This window comes from Microtus ochrogaster, chromosome 1, assembly GCF_000317375.1.
Source record: "Microtus ochrogaster isolate Prairie Vole_2 chromosome 1, MicOch1.0, whole genome shotgun sequence".
NCBI classification, from domain to species: domain Eukaryota; kingdom Metazoa; phylum Chordata; class Mammalia; order Rodentia; family Cricetidae; genus Microtus; species Microtus ochrogaster.
The window spans coordinates 78,270,582-78,288,519 of NC_022009.1; positions in this window are offsets into that span (position 1 = coordinate 78,270,582).

Consider the following 17,938-nt stretch of genomic DNA (forward strand, 5'->3'; position numbering starts at 1 on the left):
TTTATGTATATTAACAGTCAGCTCTTTTTGATTTGCTTCATTTTAGATGAAAAAACTATATTCACCCTCCCTCCTCTCATCTCTCTATCTCTTTTCTGTCTGTTTTTGCTTATTTCTCCCAAATTAATCTTAGTACCAGTTTATAGTTAAATAACTTTTCTTTTCTGGCTCTTTCGTCCCCGGACGGAAGGAAGTGGATTAAGGATATAAATGCTATAATAATCTGGAGACTGTATCTTTGAAATTATTTCTCTAACTTCTTTCATCTTCAAACTTTTTTCTGTAAGGATTTTTTTTAACTGGAGTTTGAAAAACATGTTTTCATTTTTTGTTTCCTACTATTTCCTTTGCTAGTCTTATACAGGCAGTTTATTACCTCATTGTGGAATGTGGAAGCTATTGTTTTCTTTTTGGAATTTGGGGACTCTGCCAAAACTGAAAAGAAAGCTTCCCATTTTAACATCCTGTTACACTCAAATGCATACTGCCAAGGATGGGATGTAATTGAAACTGACTATCAAAGTTGTGGTTCTCAGAGCATAGGACTGCAAGAAGCATCCGTTACAAGTCTCTTGAATAAATATCTGGATATAGTGAGGGTATTTCATTTCTACCTGCATTTATTTCAGATTCTGAGCTATCATCATATAGAATATAGGTTGTGTAACGTAACAAGGTAATAAGTAACACTAAAACTATCAGATTTTTTTGCTAGGCATCTGGCATCTTATTAACATATAATTCCCATGAAAAATTATCAAGGCCGGGCAGTGGTGGCACACACCTTTAATCCCAGCACTCAGGAGGCAGAGACAGGCAGATCTCTGTGAGTTTGAGGCCATCCTGGTCTACAAGAGCTAGTTCCAGGACAGGAACCAAAAAGCTACCGAGAAACCCTGTCTCAAAAAATCAAAAAAAAAAAAATCAAAATAATAATTTAAAAATAGGTTCCTTTATAATATCCAAATAATTTTAATATATTGACATTAGACATGAAAGTTTACTGTTGAAAGTTCATAATGCATTCATATCATGAAGTCTTTAAACTATCTAGTAAAGCTGGATAAATATGTATAAATGAACTAAGAAACAAAAATCCAGCAAACAAGAGACTTAATTTATTTATTTATTGTAATAAAGAGAATCCACCGGGATTGAATATCTAAGGATCTCCAGAAAGCAGTTTTTCTTTAACTCTAGATAGCTATAATAAACAAGTTATGGGTAGGGCGTCATATAGTCATGACTGTTTCTGTAGATGAGGAAAGTTTGTGAGTCAACACCATTAGAAATGCTTGTTGTATATTCAGTGTTATGAAAAAAAGTGTTCAGTTAGTCATTTGAGAACTAAAGAATGGGACATTTGAGGTTTTGTATAAATTGACTTGCCCTAGATTAAGTCAAGAGTCACCTATATGGTTTAGGAAAGTCAAAAGAAATAGTTGATAGCTTTATTGCAATCATAAATGGAAGGATAATTATTTAAGCCTTCCTAGGAGTAGGAGTGTGGGCAATTCTAAAATCCAGATACCTGTGAATGATGATTAATGTCTTGTCTTTGCAAAGGCCTTGGTTCTCTGGAGAAGTCCAACATCACCATGGCTATCTCTAGGAAGATAATGGTAGAAAGATCAATGAGTAATTTTTTTTTTCATGTGCTTTTTTGAAATTGAGAGTATGATTATTTTAATACCTTTTATTTTCAAGTAAAAAAATCTTAATCTCTAATGTGACATGTTAAAAACCTTAAATTTAATCCTGATACTAACAAAAACAACAACAACAAACAAGCTTTGCAAAATGAAAATCGACCCCTACCTCTTCTATGAGAGAAATGACGTCCCGCTGCCTAAACTACCGCTTTGAGAGTCGAAGGAGCTGAGACACTGAGGATCACAACTTAGAGGAAAAACACATAGCCCAGCAGAGAGGCTTCAGTATGAACACTTAATGTTTATCCATGAACTATTCAGAGAGATCAAAACTTGTGGCCCCCAACTTCTTAAAAAGCTTTCATATTGTTGCTAGACCTTAAACCCTGGCTCTTGATATAAATGACCACTGCAATAAGAGAAAATGATACTACTGGATATATATCTGACATATATATATATTACATAGAAATTTTTATGTGTATTTATATATGTATAAACGTATCTTAAATGCATATGGGAAATAAATTTGTTTATAGCATTAGCCAAAATAAGGGAGAGAGAAATTGTCTAACTTTACCCTGCCCATCATAGGATTATAACCCAAACAAAAGATGAGGCGAGGGCTAGAAAACATCCAGATGCAGACTTGTTATTGAGAGATTGCTTCTCCTGGCACCATGCTCTGGGAGTGGCCGTGTCCCTAATGAATACTGAGTTTCCAGGTCCTACTTCCCTGGGTGCAGCCCTGTAACCGTGCATTCTGGAGGTTCCAGAGCTCTGAGATCTGGAGCCCACCATGTTCTCAGGGTGAAAATGAGAGGAAATCCTGTCATACTTTTGCCAGGTGGAGCGGAAAAGCAAAACTTTGAAACATACAGGAACCTCACTGCTCTCTAACAAAGGCCTGTCCTCCAGTTCCCTAACAAGGGAACCTGTTTCTCCAGTGTGCCAAATTCCTTTGGTTTTTCTTAGAAATTGAAGGATCTTAGGAATGGGAAATTCCCAGCCTTCCAAAGTTCTCTAACCTTCTAGTGCCGCCCAAGGAAGAAAAGGCTGAAAAAGTCCTTATAAAGTTAAAGACAGGGGAGCAGTTCACTATTGTATGAACTCTAGGGCCATAAAGCTCTCCTGCACAGGTCTAGTTAGAAGTTCTTTGGTACTATTGAAACATTTTTTGTAAGTACCAACGTCAGGTTTAAACAGTCTAAAAGGAGTTCCCAAAACAAAAGGAGGCACAAGACAAAGACATTAAAGGAATATTGTGCTCTGACACCTACAATCATGGATAAGAGTAAATGAACACAGCCTAACTTTAGCTAGAACTATTAACACTTCACAGTGCCGTCCTATTTATTACACGTCCTTATACCCAATAACAACTGATTTAAAGTAAAATCATATCACATCTGCAAACAGAACCTGAAGACACATAGTAAGCAACAGATTCAGATGGGAAGAACGGAGTGTGAGGGCTTTGTTATAAGACTGGGCACATAAAATAGCCATGACTTATATAGTATATATACTAATAGGACATGTAGGAACAATCAGTATACACAGAAAAATTAATTACAGAAGATAATTTTGGTGTTTGAATTAAAAATCACTGTAAGTAATAAAAAATTCCATAGAGGGCCTGAATGACATATTGAGTAAGGAAAGAAACTGAAGAAACATCAGTGGAAATTTCCAAAATTGAAAAGCAAGAAGAAAGAGAGAGAGGGAAAAAATGACAATATCCATGGGTTCTTAGAAAATGACAAGACACAGCCAGTACTTAATGAGAATACTGAAGAGAAAAGAAAGAGGAGAGACACAGAGAAGAATGGAAGGAGAGAAAACTCATACTGATTGCCATATGGCTGTAGCAGTTTCTAGTGTCCCCATTGGGCAATACTGTTGCCTACTTCCCGGTATCCTCGCCAGCATTGTTAGACTTCTAGATTCTGACAAGAGTGAGCTGGTTTCTCAAAAAAGTTGTAATTTACACACTTCCCTAAGGGCTAGGAGCACAGGAAATAATAGAAATAAGAATCCTACAATATCAATGACGGGTACCACAGACTGAGAACCCCAAGGTCCCTAGTCAAAATGAATACCAAACATACACACACCTATGTGTGTAGCATTCTAAGTACAATATGCAGAAGACAATGAAAACTTTGGAAATGGTAAGAAAAGGTCAAGAGGTGAGGACTCAAAAGCCAACCCCATGGTATATAAGCAAGGAAAGCACCCTTGGAGGACATTTCCAAAACAATGCAAACAGGACGACAAATATTTTGTATCAAAAGAATAAACTTTATATTCATCAGAAATGTTTTAAAAGATAATAAAATCAGGACTTTCTCAAACAAAAACAGAAGCAGCAGTGAGGTGGAATGAGCTGGAGTCTAGAAGATAAAATGTGTGTACTGTAGATGTTGAAGCCAGAAAAGTGACCCATGACCTTTGGAGGAGTCCAAAGAGAAGACTGCAAGTCATCCCAGACACTAGACATGGTGTTATTTACACTGTTGAGAGTTTGGTTTTGTTTCAATCTGATTGTTAGTATGCACTGGTTCTTTACTCCTGAAGTAAAAATCTAATTATTTAATTTGATTTCTACAAGAGCCCACAGAAGTAAAAATCGAATTATTTAATTTGATTTTTACAAGAGCCCACAGTTGAGAGATGCAAACTTTCATGATGTCCTGACAGAATAATATTATCGTATTATGATATATTATTATGTATCACAGTGCAAATCTGGCACAAATCTTATGAGCATAAGGAACCTATATCTAATTTGAATCAAGGCCCACACCACCAAATAGGATCCATACCTCACACTTCTTGGATGACTAAGGACCTGAGACTAGATAGCTCAAGAAACTATGGTAAAACCAAATAATACTAGTCTAAAAAATGAAAATAATGTAGTGATAAAATGACTTTCAATAACAATCTCTGTATTGATAGATCAGGACCTTGCTTGGCCATCATCAGAGCAGCTTTCCATTGCAACAGATGGGGAAAGCTCAGAGACCCACAGCTAAAAGCTAGGCAGAGAGTGAGAGGTCAGGCAACACTCATCTCTAAATTTCATGTCTCCATAGAATCCCTCCCCCTCAGAGCTCAAACGACCCTACAGAAGAGGAGGAAAAAAGGGTGTAAGGGGAGAGCGGAGACTAAGAAAATAAGACTTTCTAAATGAGCAGAATAGATGCACATACGAACTCACAGAGACAATGACAGCATTCACAGTCCTGCATGTAGATCTGCACCAGATGAGGTCCTGATGCTAAGAACAGAGGACAAGGGCCCATCTTTAGCCCCAAAGCTATTTCCAATTGTAAACTACTCACAAATGAAAATTAGTTTTCTTCAATAGCGTTTCAAAAGGTATACAAATCACAGTTAAGTTGAGGTCCCATGGCTAGTCGTGGATGACAGACAAAACAAACTCAATGGCATGTTTGCAAGTTCTTTGTCTCATAATATCATGTCACACAGACACACATACACAATATTAGGGTAATGTGTTTCTTGCTCACAAAGATTTACTTTCACAAGTAAACACTAATCTCTAATGCAGTAATTAGTCTATACAAAATGCACATTATAGATGATCAATGCTCTTAACCAAACTTAGTTAGTCATAGAAATATGATATGAACTTTGCTTCATAATCATAATAAATAAGGCTAACAACCAAATTATTGAAAAGTAGCAATATATAATATTAGTCTCTGTTTAAAGATACCATGAGTAGATTCTGCCAAAAGATATCCTATGACACTCTGAGGTCTAAATTTTTTCATAAATGCTGCACGCCTAACATTGTGTTCAAAATCAGCAGCATGTGTTTAACATTACATGTTGAGGGAATTCCAAGTTTATGTTAAATATTTAAAGTAAACAAATGCTTAGAAACGCAGAGAATTTTTATAAACTGTCACTACCCAACTGCCACCTGTCAACATCCATATATTTTAGATGTCATTTATTTTAATCTTTCGTTTTTTCATTGGAGTTTGAAATGAAATGTTATTTCCTAGCAACAAATCTGGAAAGGTATTTGAATTGTTCTCTGAATGGTAATGCCACTGCTGAGTGGTATTCCTGTGTTGATGAGCAAAGGGCCCCATATTTTTCCACTGAATTTACCCCATAATCTCTGATTGTTCTTGGTTTTAATAACATATTTTTGTTTACTATTGAAAATGTCACACACATATACAATTTATTTTCATAAGCTCACCTCACCCATAGCTCTTCCCAGACTCACCATCTCTCTTTCAACTTTATATCTTCCGTGATTTTTAATACTTTTTTTTATTTTTGAGAATTTCATACATATATACAATGCAATATGATCATACACAGAAACAAACAATTTCCCCTCTCAATGCCCTTATATTCCCCCAAATAGTCCACTTAGGGCTACCTGTAGGTTTGACTGAGATGAACCATCTACTGAAACATGGGTAGCCTGTTAGAGCTGCACCATGAAAGATGGCATAAAAAAATGAATGTTGTGTTTTTAAGTTAGCGTCCTAGTTACTGGGTCCCATAAGGAACTCATATAGTCCAGGTTTTAGTTAACTGACCTACTACCTCCTCCATAGAGTGTTATTTTGTTTGTGTTTCAATAAATAAAACTTGCCTGAAGTTCAGAGTGCAAAACTAGCCACAATAGTCCACCACACAAGCCAGGTCGTGGTGGTACACACCCGCAATACCAGCAGTTGCAATAGTTGCCATAGAAATCAGGTGATGGTGATGCACGCCTTTAATCCCAACTTCAGAGAGGAATATAAGATGGGAGGAGACAGGAGCTCAGGGCTGTTTGAGGTTTGGTGGAGTCATGGTGAGGTCAGGATCACCCCTTTGTTCGTCTGAACCTTGGTGGAAGTAAGAATGATCTAGTGGCTTGGCTGCTTTGCTTTTCTGATCTTCATCTTGAACCCCAATGTCTCTCTCTGGGTTTTTATTTTGTGTTCTATATCTACAGAAAAATAAAAAAATGAATGAAATGAAGAAAAAAAACAGGTACAATGATCAGCATGGATATTACCTAAATTTGATGAAGCCTTTTAAACTTTATAGACATTGAAGTAAAAAAAATATGGCTTATATCCCAATATTAAAGCCATTTATGTAATCACGATGGGATTAAGCTCTTGAGCTAAAGAGAAAAGGACAGTTTCTGGGAATACGTGTGTGTGTGTGTGTGTGTGTGTGTGTGTGTGTGTGTGTGTGTGTAAAATAGAAAGAGACCAAGGAAGTTAATTTTTGCTCCCCAGATGTACATACACATACTACACATATGCAATAACTTTTATCTTCAATGTTCAATGTTATCCTATTTTTTTCAAGAAAAATATCTTCATACATAGAAGATTCCCAACCATAAACATCATCACGGCTTGATGGTTCAGCAACCCTCAGAAAAGGTGGTCCTGCTCCTTAGATGCTGTTAAAAGGTCAACAAAGTCTGAGGTTGTCACTATTCCTAAGTCAATCACTGTACTTCAACTCACTGCGGGAACACATATCAATCTCATATCATCCTTGGGACAAAGGCATGAATAGCGTAATAAGATAATTTGAAAGAGACAAATAATTTTTCTGGGTATATGGCTTTAACTGCTATGTTTGATTATTAATTAACATGGTAAGTCTCTTAATGTGCCTAATTTGTCAGTTAAACATTATTATAGATTGGAAGGTAGATAACACAGGTGTTCATAGAGCTTGCTGCTATTTGGTGCTTTGATCGTTCACTGAGACTTGGAACTTAGACACCATAGGTGATACGCTGATTTTTGGAAGTTGTCCATTGAAGAGAGATTTGAGTTTTAGCAAGCGGCATAGATGCTGTCCAATATTCTCTAACTGGAGAGTTTACTAGAAAGAGTCACCTCTCAGAGAATTTGCTCATCAGTCCTCATGTACTGGCATTTGAAAGTAGGCAGACCAGTAGAAGGTATGGTGATGTTTGGAATGAAACTGTTGACATATACATGTCTTGTAAAAATGTATATTAGCTATGCATTAGCATTGCTAAAATATCATATTTGGCTTTGGGGGGTTTGCTTTGTTTTGTTTGGGGTAGAGGGTTGTTTGGTTGGTTTGGTGTTTTTAGACAGCGTCTCACTGTTTAGCCTTCTCTAGTCAAGGTCTCTATGTGTAGCACAGGTTGTACTTGGAATCACTTGCTTCTTCTGTCCTCATGCTTGCATTAAAAACCTGCACCACCACACCTGCCTCTATTTTTAAAAATAACTGTCAATAAAAAATAGGGGTAATGTTTACTGCCTAAGTTTTTAAAGGCAGAAGATGGTGTAAAAATCTGGAAATATAACTTAATAATGCCTTGGATGAAATTATCAAGGCATGTATGAATTTCAACATGGGTGGTTCCCCACTCTCTAAATTCTGGTTCTCCTCAGAGTAGGTAATATTATTTTACATGGTCTGTTTTTTAGTCTCAACTACTTTAAGATATATGCAAAGCAAGGACACATTTGTATTTTAAAATTCTACTTGTTTCACCTTTGGAGATGGCGCCTGCCTTTAATCCCAACACTCTGGGAGACAGAGGCAGGCAGATCTCTGTGAGTTCAAGGTCAACCCGGTCTAAGTAGAGCTAGTTTCAGGACAGGACCCAAAGCTACACAGAGAAACCCTGCTTCAAAAAACAGAACAAAGAAGAAAAAAACTCTGCTTGTTTCAAGCCATCTTCAAATCCAAGCCTTCATTATTTCTTCATATACTAATGTAGACTGTAAGCTAACTCACTAGTTGTCTCCCATGGATTTTTGATGAGTTAGTTCATACTTTTGTATATAATCATGGCTGTCATCCAATCAAAGATTGCTATTTCACACACTACAGGGATCAATTTAAGAGATTGAAATCTCAATCAGTCCTTGGAATAACTCTCCCAGTAGTCCAGCATTAATCAGGTTCCTTAACCCAGGAAGACTCAGAGAACTACAGCATTTGTTTTTATTAGTAAATGACTATGTATGCTTGCATTTGTTTGTGCATGTCACGTGTGTATATCAGTAGGGTATTTGCCATATTAAATTCTTCCTTTCCACCATGCAGATCTTCAGGATAAAATTCAGGCCATTAGTTTTCATGGCAAGCCTTTTTATCTGCTGAGCCATCTTACTAGCTCATGGATTGAATTATAATAAATATAGCATGATATAATATAATTTAATATGCTTGTCAGCTACTAGGTGCCATATTTCAATTCAGACCTATCTGGAGCTTTTTATAAAATTGTTAAAAGCATTGCAAACATTTGCTGTGAAGTAGCAGAGGAATTCCTGGTGTAAAACTCAATCTGCATAGCATGCAAACTATCACCTCTCAATGATACAGATATAGTCTCAACAACCTGGCCTGAAGACCCTACCATGACTTCTCACCTCAGACCGAGAACTGGGCAATCACTTCTAATATAAGCCCTCACTTTCTGTGCTAGGAGGTCAGGGAGCCAACGTGCTGAATTTGAACAACATGAAACAGATGATACTTTGATAAAAATTATCAAAGACAATTGACTAGCCGATATCTTTGCAGACCAAACAAACAAACAAACAAACTACTAAAAAAAAAAACCTATTATCTCTAAAGATGCTATGAGACATAATCAACTCTCAAGATGTGCAAAAAAATCAGCCCAACCCCAGAGGGCCAGAATGCAATGTTTAACAAAAACCAATTGCTAAAAAGCTGTCATTCCAAAGATATTCTGATGTGTGTGAATGCTTAGCTGAAGCAGATGGAGTTAATCATGCCATACTGGAGACTTCTTTTTTCACCTCCCCTTGAAATAATTAGCCACGAGACTGTAAGTACATTTTTCATGTCAAATGGACAGTGGCTTCAAAGAAACCTAAGGGCAGAACTGCAAGAGAGTGAGACGAGAAGACTGACTCAAAGCACGAAAGACAAAATATCAACAATTCTTCTCTAACCACTGAACACGTGTCAGCACCCATGAGATCACGTTCAAATGGAAACACCAGAACTAAAGTAGGTAGGGCGCTAAATATTTGAGCAGACGAAATGAGGTTCATCTTGTCTCAGCACCTCAAACCATTACAGAACATAGGGAGTACCTTCAGGGTTTGGTCAGCTCTAAATTCAAACACAATGAATGAAATTACAATGGAATAGTTGGAAAATTAATGTTAAATGTCATACCTGGGAAAGAAAAGCAAAGGCCTAATTCCAATGCTGATCAGATCAACCTTGTATGTTTGATTCCTACTCCACATTTTGCCTCATGGCCTCAAGATTAAGACTCTCATGGAGCATTTTCATTGATAGCATGACTAGAGCCTTTCAGTTGGTTGGTTGGTTGGTTGGTTGGTTGGTTGGTTGGTTGGTTGGTTTTAGTTAATTAGTTGATTAGGTGGTTAGTTAGTTAGGTGGTTAGTTAGTTACTTTTACAGACAGGAAGTCATGACAGTGCAGGCTATCTTCCAACTTTCAAGCCTACTGTTTCTTCCTCTAAGCTCCTGAAGTCACAGGCATGCCCTTCAAGCCAAGCCCAACAGGACATATCTTATTTTCTTATCAACTTATTCCAGGGCATTTAGACTCTTTATCATATCTGGTTTGGGCTTGCTGCACCCACTCTCATTATTTGGCAACAATTTCTGCATCACCATTGCTCCAGCACATATTAAAGGCAGGAAGGATTGTAGGTCAAAGGTTTTGTGGTTGGGTTAATGTCCAAATTTCTCTCTATATAGTCTGCAGAGTATCTTTTCCAAAAGGAACAGATCAGAATGTAAGGGTGAAGTCTCCTTGTAGGTACCAGCTTGACCTGTTCACATTCATAGGTACCAGTTTGACCTGTTCACATTCAGTGAGTGTGTGGATGTTTTTCTTGGCAACTGGTCCTGCCATCAGTTTTGAGAGTGGCCTTGTGTCTGAGAATCAGCCTGGGTTGTTTAGGAAACTTCAAGGGACCCTGTAGGCCAACAACACAATGGAAGGCAACCAGCCCCACCACTGGAAAGCCCTACCTGGTTATGAAGTGTGACCATTTCAGATTCTGTATCTCCATTACTTGGAGTTCTCACTGGGGCCACCTTTATAAATTCCAAGAAGTTTCCACACCGCCCCTGAATGCCCCCCCCAATTTCAGCTTTTTCCCCACTCTCTCCCTCTATCCCCATCACTGATTCCTCCTGCTCCCATCCCTTCTTCCGCTTCCAGTTCACCAGCAGAATCTTTTCTATTTCCAATTCCCAAGGAGATCCATGCTTCCCTTAAAGCCCTCATCTTTGCCTAACTTCTCTAGGACTGTGGATTCTAGCTTGCTTATCATATACTTAATAGCTAATGTCTACTTGTAATTGAATATATTTGTGTTTCTGTGTCAGGATTACTTGGTTCAGGATGATTATTTTCTACGACAGACCACAAAATCAAGAAAGTATTTTTCCAAAGCAGATAAACAAATTGTTTTGTGGATTCTTGTATTGTCATTGAATGTTGTTATTCATCAACGTGCATTAAATTTAGAAATTCCAAAGACAGAGTTATGATTCAAGGGAAAACAGAATTTAGCATATATCAGACCAGTCACTTTAGCATATTTACTTTCCTGATAACCAAATAAGCGATACATGTATTTGTCCTTTTAGCCAAGTATTTTTAGTAAAGAGCCCAAAGGGCAGGTTTAGCCATTTATATTTTAAATAAATTTGAAAGTAGTTAATAGAGTTTTATGTCATAGAAAATATTTTTTCTCACAAGATAATACTCTATATGTATGTAAAATTCTAGTGTCTCAGAATCTTAGAAAGGCTTGTTTGTATCACAAGTTTGGTAGCTACAGCACAGATAAAAAAATAGCCACATAGATGGGCTATACCATGAATTTTCAATTTTAAGACTTCCCCCAAATTCTGTGAAAATACTGTGTCTTTTGGCTCACTCATTGTTATGGTCTATTTCATTCTTCCTCGTGGAAAGCAAGGCAATAAAATGGGGAACTACTTGAGCCAAAAAATTCATTGGAAATAATACAGTTAAAATTTGGCTTACAAATATCCAAACTTCCAAGTTTTCAGTTTCGTATAATTTTTTGTTACTGACATGAGTTTTTTCCCACCCTTTTCCAGTCAGCAAGTTGGATTCCTACCTGAAGAGGACTTTTTTCCATGTGCACCACATAAAGCTGTCCATCTGCCTCTTCCCGTGCTTAGGATTTATTCTTTTCACCAACATCAACTTTTGTTGGAGGCAAACCAGAAAGTGAGGGAAACGAGAAACTGAAAGAATTGACATGTCAACCAGTAGGACTTCCTAAAACGAGGGTTATTTATGATCGCTCGTTATATTTGATCTGACTTCATTACAATAGCACCACTGTCCTTTTAACTAGAGTGAGAGCACTTTTTTGCTGTTGTTTAACATTGAAAATAATGTTCAGTTTTATGTTTTCTCCATCCAGAGTTTAAGGAAAAAAATGAACAGAAATATTGGGGCTTTTTACCTTTCTTCTGTGTATCTTACTTTCACTACATCTCTATGTCTGACTGGCTAGCATCTGACTGACTTCTGATTGAGGGGGGCTCTCATTCTCTGCTCCTCTTCTCTTGTTTCCTCCCTCTTGAGCCTAGAGTTCTCCTTCCATTTATTCTCTTTGTCTGGCAACCCCCGCCCCCTATCCTTCTGCTGCCTATTGGCCATTCAGCTCTTTATTAGACCAATCAGATACCTTAGGCAGACAAGGTGAAACAAATGCAGCACGGCTCTACACAACTAAAGACATGAAGCATAAACAAATGTAGCACGCCTTTGCCCAATTAAAGTAATATTTTGCAGCATAAACAAAAGTAACACTTCTTTGCCTAGCTGAAATAATATTCCACAACATTTTATTACTGCCAACTTTTCTATACCTCTCACATTAGGTTTTGCAATCTGCACAAGGGCCATTTCTTCTGAAGTTTATGAAGCTAGGAATAAGGTATATTGTTCAAAATGCTAACACTTACATTGTAGTTGGCTGTACTTAAGAAATCATTAAAATTAACTATGATAAAAAACTGAAAGTTGACAAAATGTTTTCAATGACAATAAGAAAAACTTTATTTCAGAAACATAGAAAAATTTCAATATAAACAAAAGTTCGTGGCACTGTTCCTGCCTCCTTCTTTTTGTGGCAGCATAGAAACCTACAATCGAGAATATGATAATGAATAGCTATAAGCTGATCAAACCTAATTGATTCGAACCCCTCCAATCAACTATTCCCTAAAAACTGTCATATTAGAGAATTCTGGGGTTTCCCAAGGATGATCTTGGTGTCTTGGATATTGTTGGCACTCCTACAATAGTTAGCAATAATCCTTTATCTACTCTGAATCATGTACTGTGGTTTGTAAAGACTCTTATAATTAAATCTCAACCACAAAGATAAACCAGGACTACATCTATATTTGAAGACGCTTCTATTATTCATATCTGAAAAACAGCCCTCTCTCTCCCACCACAGAGGTGATATGGTTTCTTGTAAACAGCCAGTGACATATTCTGACTCAACACTTGCATATTGTAGATGTGAACTAACACCGGCTGACAAACTTTCAAAGAATCTTCAAATGGAGGGTTATTTGGAAGATTCCATATATTCATGGGAATTTGGAGGCTGCTCCACATGCAGGACACTAATCTTTTTCCCTTTCCTCACTCTGAGGCTCTGTGGAGGCAGGAAGTAAAGACTAAAGTAGAGCTATAAAATGCCTGCCAATCCACTGAGGGCTTGACCCAGTAGTATAAACTCAAAGACATACACACATATAGATACACAATAACCAAGCCCTCAGAAGAGGAACTATTAAAGCCACATGAGGAAAATGAATCATCACACAAGGAAATGCCAATATGATTAATAGTTCACTTTCATCAGAAACCATGGAGACGGGAAAGCAGTTGAACGACATTTTCTGAGTAATAAAATGAAAACACAATTAGGAAAAAAAATAGTCCCTCTGATGAAAGAATCCTTTGAAAACAAAGGAGAAACTAAAACGTTCTCTATTCCAAAACTAAGAAATGCTATCATTTGAGCTAATGAGGCCATATTGGAAGTGAGCATTTGTATTATGCTGATATTAATCTAAGCTATATTATGAACAATGCTAGTTTTTATGCATAGGACAATCTCTCAGAGAAGGAGTATAATATTATACCAGAAACTAATTGCTTAACATGAAATAAACCAGTCATAGAAAAATGAGGAATAACAATCAAAACTACAAGAAAACATTGAAAACATAAAAACAAACAACAAAAATATATTCACCAACTCACTGATAATTACATTATATTTAAATATATTTATTGTAGCAATTATAAAACATAAATTATCAGGATAAATCTTCAAACTGGTCCAAGAAAATGTTTCTCTAAGGCACGTAGACTACACACTACTGATAAGAATGGGTGGAGGGAAGTGAAAGTCAAGTGCATCCTGTGCAAACAGGGCCATCATAGAGCTCGAGAGACATAAGAAGCTTAAGCAAAATACAGTCTAAAACTCAAATTGCCAGTAAACAAAAAATAAAGCACATCAATAAAAGTATATTTTTCTTATGCTAAAACAGTGATATACATTTGCATTTTAAAGAAAAAAGACCTGCCAGGCAGTGGTGGTATATGCCTTTAATTCCAGCACTCTGGAAGCAGAGGCAGGCAGATATCTGTAAGTTTGAGGCCAGCCTAGTTTATAAAGTAAATTCCAGGACATCCAGGGCTACATAGAGAAACCTTGTTTCAAAAATCAAGTAAACAATCAAAAAAAGTGAGATACATGAAACAAGGGTTATAAAAATGAAAAAAAAATAAACTGTTCAACATTTACAAAGACTGTAACATTCTTGGAAGCAGGGAATGTTCATATGAAGACACCAAGCAGAGAAGAAACACGAACAATATTATAACATTATAGAGAGCTGGACTTCCAGCCCAACAGCAAAACATGTGAGCTGCTCTCCGGCATAAAAATTCTTTAGAATTAAAAAAAATCTATACATTTTTAAAAAAAGTTCAAATCACACACTTGAAGAAAATGTTCACCACTGAGAACTTCCTTTTGAAATCGATAAATAAGAGGATATTAACAAACTCAACAGAGTTTGTTTAAAGAGAAAAATCACAATATGAAGTACTTTGAGATCAATGAAAACACAATTATAAATACCATTATAAAATTATGAAAGCATTACGTGCAAACTAATAGCTATAAAAATCCTACCATAATATATTTATTTAAATTAAAAGCTTATACTTCTAGTAATGAGAATTTTTAAAAGGATCAAATTTAGCCCTTGTCCATAGAAGTAAGAAATTAAAACTGATCTTGGCCATTCTTACAGGTGTAAGATGGAATCTCAGAGTTGTTTTGATTTGCACTTCTCTGATGGCTAAGGATGCTGAGCATTTCCTTAAGTGTCTTTCAGCCACTTTAGACTCCTCTGTTTAGGTCTGTACGCCATTTTTTTTTAAAAAAATTGAATTATATTTTCTTTTGAGGACCAATTTCTTGAGTTCTTTGTATATTTTGGAGATCAGTTCTCTGATGTGCGATTGGTGAAGATCTTTTCTCATTCTATAGGCTACCGTTTTGTTTTGTTGATTGTGTCCTTTGCTTTACAGAAGCTTTTCTGTTCCAGGAGGTCCCATTTATTAATTGTTTCTCTCAGTGTCTGTGCTACTGGAGTTATATTTAGGAAGTGGTCTCCTGTGCTAATGTGTTCAAGTGTACTTCCCACTTTCTCTTCTATGAAGTTCAGTGTGGTTGTGTTTATGTTGAGGTCTTTGATCTATTTTTTTTTTGAGTTTTGTGCAGGGCAATATATATGAATCTATTTTCATTCTTCTACATGTTGATACACATTCATATGTACTCACTCATAAGTGGCTTTTATATATGAAGCAAAGAAAACCAGTCTACAGTTCACAATCCCAGAAAACCTAGACAAGAATGAGGACCCTAAGAGAGACACGCATGGATCTAATCTACATGGGAAGTAGAAAAAGACAAGATCTCCTGAGTAAATTGGGAGCATGGGGACCTTGGGAGAGGGCTGAAGGGAGGGGAGAGGGAGAGAGGAAAGCAGAGGAAATTATAGAGCTCAATAAAATCAATAAAAAAGAAATTAAAATTGTTAAAGTGTAAATAAATGGTGTGGAAGATACGAGATCAATAGGGTAATCAGCAAATCCAGAAGTTAATTTTTTAAAATAATAAGCAATATTAACAACTGTTTAACTAGATGAGCAAGAAAAAAAATTGGAAACTAAAATTATCACTGAAGAACACAGTTCATGTCATTATTACTTTTCAATATTTTAAAGAGTTGTAGAAGATAAAGATATAAGAATACCACATGCTAATACCCTTTATAGGTGTGAGTAACAAAATCTCAGGCAACATAAAGGAGTCCCAGTGGTCAGGAGACAGGAGCAGGAAGATGGATGAAATTATCTATCTATCTGATGACTTCTGAGGTCATCGCAGGTTCAAGACCAGGCTGGTCACATGACAAGGATGTTTCACAATAGCAAAACAGAATAACAACAACAAAAATCCTAAACCAATACAGCAAAAAGAGTCCAGCAGTAGTAAAAATGTATATGCAGCACAGCCAGTGGGATTTATCCTATGTGCTGCGATCATTTCATTTGGAAACCAGCCAAGTGTGTATTCCATATTAAAATGCTAAATCACAAAAATACATAAATCCCAATAATTATTCGAAAAACCTTTGAAAGTGCAGGACTTTTTTCTTAGATTTGCTTATGTATTTTATGAATTTGAGTGCTCTGTCTGCATGTCTGCCTTTATGTCAGACGAGGGCATCAGATCCCACTGTAGGTGGTTGTGAGCCACCATGGGGTTGCTGGGAATAGAACTCCAGACCCCTGGAAGAGCAGCCAGTACAGTTAACCACTGAGTCATCTCCAGCCCCAACACAACTTTTACATAAACATAAAAAATAAAAATGAAAGAAACTTTTGACAATATGTCTAAATTAACCCACAGAATGAACCACCTAAATATAACATACTTAATTGTGAAACACTAAATGTTTTCCTCCTTAAATAAAAACAGTATACTTTTTGCATCTATTACTTTTATTCAGAGTTGAACTGGAGTATTTCAAGTCATAGTTGATAGCAACTGGGAAAGAAAAATGTAAAATATGTCTACTTTTAGACATTATGACCATAAGGATTTAAGATTTTCAAAATATAGGTGTTTTCTCTCTCAAACACCTATGGAATCAATGGACAGCTTTAGCAGGTTTTAATACTTAACAATATTTAAAAATCTATTATTCACTGAAACCTCCAAATTAAAGTGAACGTAATTATATTTCCATAAGTACATATGAAAATTGCTGAAAAAGCTAACAAAAGTTCAGTGCTGGAGAATCGAATCTTCAGTGGTGGTGCAAGAATTCCGAAGTAAATATCAGGGTGCACGGGTGTGCTGTTGCAAGTCTGCCACAGCGCCCCAATTAGTCTGCCAAGTCAATCCAGTTGGGGTGAAAATAAGTTGCTTCATTTTTAAAACTAACCTTACGACTAGTTCCTGAAAGCCACACCTTGGTGGGGTCTCTACCTTTTGTATCTCTCTGTCTGTTATTCATTCTTATCAGATGATATCAGTGCCATGATCCAGAAGAGAGCACACAATGGGCCTGCCAGCAATTTTTAGGTTTTTTTTGTTTGTTTGTTTTGTTTTGTTTTATTTTTTTTTTTATTTGCCTGTTTCCAAAATGATTGATCTTCAGGACTGTGTCCTTTGCCATCATGGTGAACACATTCTTTCTGAGCAAGCTCTCTGACATTGCCAGATTTTATACATGTACTCTCCTTGCTCTTTCCTTCTAGATCATTCCCGGATGCCTGCTCTCTGAGAGTGGCCTTCAGGCAAGGACTGCTTCATGTCAGGGCAGTTAAAGCTTAACATAAGTGTAATTAAAAAAAAAAGAGTATAGTTAATCAGCATAATAAAATGAATTTCACTAATAGTAAGTGTTGATATTTGGGTAGTGAATTAACTTATATTTTTAAAACAAATCTACACCCTTTAAATAATGTCTTTGCAAAAATCAATTTGAGATGTGTCTTCATCTCAAGAGAAAAATAAATGAGGTAGAATAAATATTTTTCATTCAGTTAACTGTGATTTTTCCTAGTAGACCAAGCAAATCTTGAGCTCCTAGCTCCCAGCTCTGTAGCTTCGG